The sequence below is a fragment of the Macaca fascicularis genome, chromosome 17 (genome assembly GCF_037993035.2).
Source record: "Macaca fascicularis isolate 582-1 chromosome 17, T2T-MFA8v1.1".
NCBI classification, from domain to species: Eukaryota; Metazoa; Chordata; class Mammalia; order Primates; family Cercopithecidae; genus Macaca; species Macaca fascicularis.
The window spans coordinates 70,799,866-70,807,215 of record NC_088391.1 but is presented as its reverse complement, the minus strand read 5'-3'; the positions used below and the strand labels follow the sequence as shown (position 1 = coordinate 70,807,215).

The 7,350-nt window shown below is 38.7% G+C and overlaps 1 long non-coding RNA gene across 1 annotated transcript; it reads left to right on the top strand.

Moving 5' to 3' along the window:
• Positions 1 to 3,141: 3,141 nt before the first annotated feature.
• LOC141408941 (uncharacterized) lies at positions 3,142 to 6,995 on the top strand. The gene is made up of 2 exons (XR_012426688.1): positions 3,142 to 3,241; positions 5,263 to 6,995. It is a non-coding gene; the product is annotated as an uncharacterized lncRNA (long non-coding RNA).
• Positions 6,996 to 7,350: the final 355 nt, after the last annotated feature.

Sequence of the window (7,350 nt, the reverse complement as noted above, 5' to 3'; positions counted from 1 at the left end):
TCTTCTCTTCCCCAAACTCCTCTCTCTGGATGCCAGATGTGGAAGAAAGTTCTTAGTGAAAATAAAACAATATCAGAAACAATCGGAATATTATTCAAGAAACCAAAATTCCTGTTTCCCTCCCTGGAAATGCTCTCTGGCACTCTCTGTCTGTCAAACCTCTATTCATCCTCCAAATACCACTTATATTCCACCTTTTTAGGCAAATTATCCCTGCCTTTGGCTTCCAGTGTCTCCAAGTCTGACAAGAGTGGGGAAGATTCAGGTGTCTGAGTTCTCCTCCAGTTCTGAGATGCTGTCTTTTTGTAACTTACCAAGTACACAGTGATTTTCCAGCTCTGAACTGGATAAATATTCTTCTATCCCATTCATTTGGTGCTTAACATTTGCTGACTTGTACTAGTTCAATTGCCAACCTTGTCATATGCTGTGAGACCTTAAGCAAGTTACTTAATCTCTAAGCCTCAGCTTCCTCATCTATAAAATGTAGGTCATAATGGTATGTGGCATTCGTTATATTTGTTTCAAGAATTACAGGAGAGAACACATGTAAATAGCTCACCACAGTGGCTGGCAATCAGTAAATGCTCAATAAATATCGAGCCACTTCTAGCTATTTTTTCTTGTATAAGTTCTTTGTCATCTCAAATGTGGTCACAAGCTACTTGAGGTTGAGAATGCATATGTTTGCTTGTATCCCCCATCTTGCTTATTACAATGTCCTAAACATAATAGGAATTCAACAATGTTTTGTTGATCTCTTGATTGTTAACAGTCTTCTGTTATAACTGGATTTCAGTTATCAACCACCCAGTACCTAGTTTTTCTATGAAGATATGACTTCTGCCCATTAAACTCTTAAAATTGTATGATAAATAACCCATGACTGTCTTACTCCATTTAGTGTTGTTATAAAGGAATACCTGAGGTTGGATAATTTATAAAGAAAAAAGATTTATTTAGCTCACGGTTCTGCTGACTGGAAGATTCAAGAGTGGGCATCTCTGTGGCCTGCAGGTTGCTTCTACTCATGGTAAAGGTGAAAGGGAGCTGGCATGTGCAGAGATCACACGGTGAGAGAGGAAGCAAGAGAGAGGGAGGCGGGGTGCCAGACTCTTTGTAACAAATAGCTCTCATGGGAACTAACAGAACAAGAACTCACTTACACCCTATACCCCCAGCCCCTGGGAGGGGATTGACCTATTCATGAAGGATCTGTCCCCATGACCCAAATACTTGCCATTAGGCTGCACCTCTAACATCCAGGATCAAATTTCAATGAAGTTTTGGGGGACAAACATCTAAACCATAGCAATGATAATATTCTAAATTGTTCACAATTCTACAGCGATGTAAATAATTTTAGAAGAGTAGCTTAAAAGCAAGAGCATACTAAAAATGGGCCCTGCCCTGCTCAGGTTGCACCCAAAACAGGCTGAGCTAAACTGAAGCTCAAGTTTGCCTCCTTGGAAGCCCTTGTGTTCTTCCATCACGATGGACATTTCAGCAGATATGAGCGTGTTTGTGTGTTCATTTTTCATTTTTGAGAGGGAAGTAGGAAGGGAGGGAAAGAGAATGAGAAGAAGAAAGACACTTAAAGGAAGAAAGAAGAAAAAGGAGAGAAAGAAAGCAAAAAGTGAAAACAGAGAAAAAAGATGGAAGTGAGGGTGATCTGAAAGGGAGAGGGTAAGGGAAAAGGTGTTAAGAGGAAGAAATGGGGAGATATAGAGAGAAAAGGCTGATAAAGAGGAAAAGGCTATGGTTCTGAAGCTGTAAAGAAAAGCCCATCTCCAATTCTAAATGCGCAGCCTGCCCATCTGACCTCACAAACATTAAGGGGAGGCAAGGGAATAACTTAAAAGAGGGTTTCACTCTGAAACTGATATTTGGCCAGGGATATCTTTAAATTATTATTATTTAATGGAGATTGCTGTCATGGAACAAAAGATGATGGGTTCTCACGTCAAAGGAGCTGAATTAAATCATTATTTCTAGTCTGACTTTTTTGTAGGGGCCTTTTTACAATTCTGAGGAGCACGTTTGTGGAGCAGACATATGTTTTTTAAAGATTATTTTCTTACCAAGTGCTTCTTTTCTCCCTTCACACACCAAAAATTTCTGAAATTCCAAATGCTTTGAAAGAAAAAGACTGCTGCAATGACTTTCCTAGCTGGCTGCATAAGCTTCCAGAAGAACCAGCATTATTTCACAAGGAACTCTCAATAATCTACACCAACATCTTCTGGGTTGCTGAATAGTTTGCTTTTTGGCTGACTAAAGAATATAGTCCTCTTAACCAAACCATGGCCCCACTGGAAAAACCAATCAGACACCAGGTTGAAAACCCAAAAGTAACATGAATGGCCTTCTGTGAATTTGAGGTAAAAGGTGGTGTTGTTAAGAATTACCTAACCTTCCAGGCAGATCTGGGTATGTAGAAATTGATTAACACACTGGAGTCCAATTCCACCTACATTTTGGGAAAACATTCTACTTTGCATCTGCATGGGTAGCTTATCTCTGAGTTCAAGGATTTTCAGTGAAGATTACATCTGTTTTGTAGGGGAGACATTAGCAAAGATACCTATAAGATGTAATTTTCAAAGTAAGAACTACTAGGAGTGGGGATTTTGGATTTTAACTGCAAATGTAATCAGCAAGCCTAGTGACGGCTGCTTCTCTGACAGGCGCTCAGATTTACTTGAATGCCTTAGCTCCCACAAGGGAAGAAATCATTTCCTGTGAATTCCAATTCCTGCAGGTTACTGAAATGTAGCCATTTCCTAGTCTTGTTAAGCACCCTCCCTGACTATCTCTGCAAGGGCTACATTCCTCTGCTGTGTAGCTGTGGACATCCCTGGCTCGTTTCCATGGAAGCACATAGCAGGAGACTCTTGTGCCTGGGTACCGGGCCAAGAACTTCTCACTCTTAGAAAACATATTGGCCTCTAGAATTTCAGTGCTATTTGGAAACAGATACTTCAGTTTCTAAGGAGTTCTCTTGTGAAGTGTGCAGCTATGTTATGATTTAAGTCATGCCCTATCACAAGATGGAAAAACAGAAACCTACAAGGGTTAGAAAGGTGGAATTTGTGTAAACCTTCCCATATGTGTTTTCATTGCATGACTGTGGAACACTTTGACATTCTGAAACTAGGACTATTTGAGACACTATGGTGTCCTGGAGTCAGATGGCTTCAGTTTAATCACAACTCTACCACTTCTAGCTATGTGAACTTGGGTAAGTTTCTTGTATTCTCTGCATCTCAGTTTGCTCATTTGTATAATGGAAATTTTAAAATAATTTTTAAAAATCCTACTCAAGGTTGTTATAAGAATTAAATAATATAATGTATATAAGAGGCCTAGCATAGAAGAAGCAGTCAATAAATAATTGTCTCATCTGATGCAAGGTCAAGGTGGTTAACAGACTTAGTAACAAAAGACAGTTGTTATGGGAACTAAAATTTATGTTTCCTAACTTGTTCAGTGGCCTGTTAAACTAAATCATCTCCCTACCAAGTGGTTCTTTTTCTCTGAAGATTTTTTTTAAAAGTTAATTCTCTTGTCCTGTTACAGTCAGTCGGCTAAAGAATGTAGTATTTTCCCAGGACAGGAGTATTCTGATGCACACATGTTAACTTGGGAAAGTTCGTGTTTATTAAAAAAACAAACCAAAAAGTTTTTGTCTGTCATCATTCTGCCCCTTGCTTGCTCCTTGAATTTTTAAATCTAGCCCTAACAGGCCCATGGCTGTCTAGTTCCCTCACAAAATTTTGTCCTGATTCTCTTCCAGCCCTACTCCTCCTTCTGAGTTCAGCTCAACATTTTAATAGCACATCCCTGATTAATCCTACCCTTATTTCCTCGAAAATGCATAAAATTTATGTCCTGTAAGAAACAATTTTACATATTTAATTATATCCTACTTATCATTCTCATTTGTTTGTATATTAATTTTATGTCTAGCTAAATAATAAGTTCTTTGAGTGCAAAGACCATTTCCTATGTTTCCCCCATAATTCCCAACCTAGCATTCAGCACAGAATCAGGTTCAATGAATACTTCTGTTTATTAAATTGATAATTGAAATGGTTTTATCACAATCACCATTTACCTTTACATCAACCACCCATACAGAGGGCCCACAAATCAAGCTACAATGTGGCAATATTTTGTTTGGTGCTTGATTCTCTCAGCTCTGCCTTTGACCTGCAGTTTCTATCTATTACTATCCTAGCATCACCAACAATGGGACTCAGGTGTGTTTCCCATTCCCCAGACCTGGCTTGGTGCTTCCTCCAGTTTGGTCCTCATGGGAAAGATATGTGGCAGTCAGACATATAATATGTGACTTTTATTGTAAGAAATAGTCAAAGCAGAACACGTGATTAAGGCCCCATGTAGATGCCTTGGAGCTCAACTTCAAATAATGTGATGCATCTGTAGAATTAAGAGCAGCAGCATGAGGTGGCCAACTTAAAATACACATGAACTACGTGGTGGTGTGGATGTTGGGGTGCATTCATTCAAGGGAAGTGAGCCATCATGCAGTCTATGCCATAAAGAGCATGAGTCAAAAGAAAACCATAAAATTATTCAAAGAGAATGGTATTTAACATGTTGTACAAATGCTTCCAGTTTTGTTTCTAAGTAAACAGATATATTTCTTTTTTTAGAAATTAGAATCAAAATATATGTAATGCATTTATATATCTATTTCAATTAATGATTTTTTTCCTTTTTGTGGAGAATAGGGTCTCACTATATTGTCCAGACAAGTCTTGAACTCCTGGGCTCAAGCTATCCTCCCGCATCTGCCTCCCTAAAAGCTGGGATTACAGGCATGAGCTACTGTACTCAGCCCAATTAATGATTTATCATTATTGTTTTTGTTATTCTATATTTTTCTACGTGATTGTTCTTAATTGCTAGATAGTATTTCATTGTGTCAATAAATTTTCATAAATTTTCTACTTCATGCTATTATTAGCTATCTTGAGATGGTAATTTATAGCTAAAACCTTTATGTATCAATTATTGTATCCTTAGAAGAAATGTTCTGTAGTGCTGCTACCATCAACTCTTGCTCTCTTAACTCTATATCTTTCCTCCACTCAGTGGTCCATTTCTGATCTTCTTTGTGCTGAGCATCTCCCATTTAACTCTTCAGATTCACTTCCTGTGCTGCTTCAGTGTCTCAGAAGGTGGATCTGCATGAACTTCATTAACAAACTCCCTGGCTCTCTTGCTTTTGTTTAGGTTTAGCCACCATGGCATGATGCAAAGATTGGAGGATGGAGAGAGGACAGTGAAGTTGGGGTGCTGACTCTACTCCCCTGGAGCTTTGCCATGGGCTGGTTGATTCCTCTACTAAGCATCACAGTCCTGCCAGGAAGTTCTGTCTAGCAACTCCTCTCCCTTCTGTTTCCAGGTTCCAGCCATGGCTCCCTTCCCTCACTCATCTGGTGTCGCATAGCAACAGAGCCCAGTGTTAGGTGGCACCATGGTAGTGCACCATCCTTTGTGGGTTCTCTACTCTCTGTTCAAACCTTTGTATGTAGTCCATTTATTAAAATTCCAAATTCCCTAATTTGAGTATGCCATCAGTTCATGGCCATGCCACTGATGGAGCCAGCCGCTTTACAGCAAATCCCTTCATGTTGAGTTTTCATTACTTACTGTCACTTTCTCTCTTCTTTTTCTATCTTGAAAAACTTCCATCATGCTTCTGTCCTATCATAATCATAAAACAGCAGTGCACCCCACATTGCTAAATCGGAAGTCAAGACTTCAGTCCTCACCTTTCTTGAGCTATCAGCAGTATTTGGCCTTTCCTTCCTGAAACACCTTTTGGTCACTTCACTGCCAGAACATCATCTGTAGCTCTCCACTGTGTTTTGCTGGTTCTTCTTAACCTTCCTAACCTCTGACATGGAAGTGGTAGGTGCCCCAGTCTTCAGACCTCTTGTCTTCTCTATTTATACTTATTCTTGGTGATTTCCTTTATTTCCATGGATTTAACTATCATCTTTATACCAGCTACTTCCAAATGTATACATGCAGTTAGTACCTCTTCCCTAAACTCCAGACTCATATACCCAACTGCTTACTCAACATCTCAACCAGAATTATCTCTATTTTCATAAATGTAGAACTAACACTTGAACTGTTTTTACCTGTAAATGTATAAATGGAAATTTCATTTGTTTTGTATCTTAGGTCAAAAACCCAGGAGCCATCTCTCTTTCTCCCTTATCACATGTCCAATCTCTCAGGAGATCCTGTTGACTGACATCAAGATGGACAGAAATCCAACAGCTTCTCATCAACTCTCTACTGTCATTTCTCACCTAGATAAGAGAAAGACTTCTTAACTGGTCTCCTGATTTTTACATTTGCTTGTCTGCTCCTCCAACAGACTCTTCTTAGACCAACCAGATTATGTTATCCATCTGTTCAAAACCCCAGTGGATTCTCATCTCATTCAGAATAATGCTAAGGTCTTTCCAATGACCTGCAAGGTCCCCAAAAACCTTGCCTCTTGGTATCTCTCTATTCTTATCTCACACCACTCTCCTCCTCACAGATTGTCCTTGCCAGCCCTTAAACACACCAAGCACACCTTTGCATTTACTGTTACCTCTTCCTGGAACATTTATAGGATGTTCTTCCACACAGTATTCAGAGATTACTTTCTAAAGTGCTTTAAGTCTCTGCTTCAATATCATGCTACCAGGGAGGTTTGTCTTGAAAAGCACAAAACTAACTGCACCTGCTATTCCCTTATCTGTTCCTGTTTTTATAGCAGTGATCACTGCTTGATATATTTTATGTACATTTTTTAATGCCCTTAAAGCCTTTTTCTTGTGCCTGGAATTAAGCTCACTCAGAGAAAGAGTGTGTTTGTTCCCTACTATATCCTCAGTACTTAAAACTGTGCCTAGCACCATCGCAGGCACCTGGGAAACACATTTAACGAATAAACAAATGAATGAAAGGTTGTGCATTGTATATTTTTTTCCTGTTAAATGTTCATTATGGAATTGTAAAAACATATACAAATTACAGAAAATTATTTAATGCATTTTTACTTCAAAAGTTATTAATATCTGATCAATCTTGTTTTATTCTTCCTACCCTATTTCTCTCTACTCATGTCTTACTAGATAGTTTTAGAGCAAACTCCTCATGTGATGTCATTTCATCTGTAAATTATATGTATATTTTTAATTGTTCTCTAAAAATTTATGCAGTTTATATTCCCTATGAGCAGTGTTTAAGACGTCCATTTCCTTACCTCCTTATACCAGTAGGTATGATCATATAAAAATAATATTTGCCAAGTTT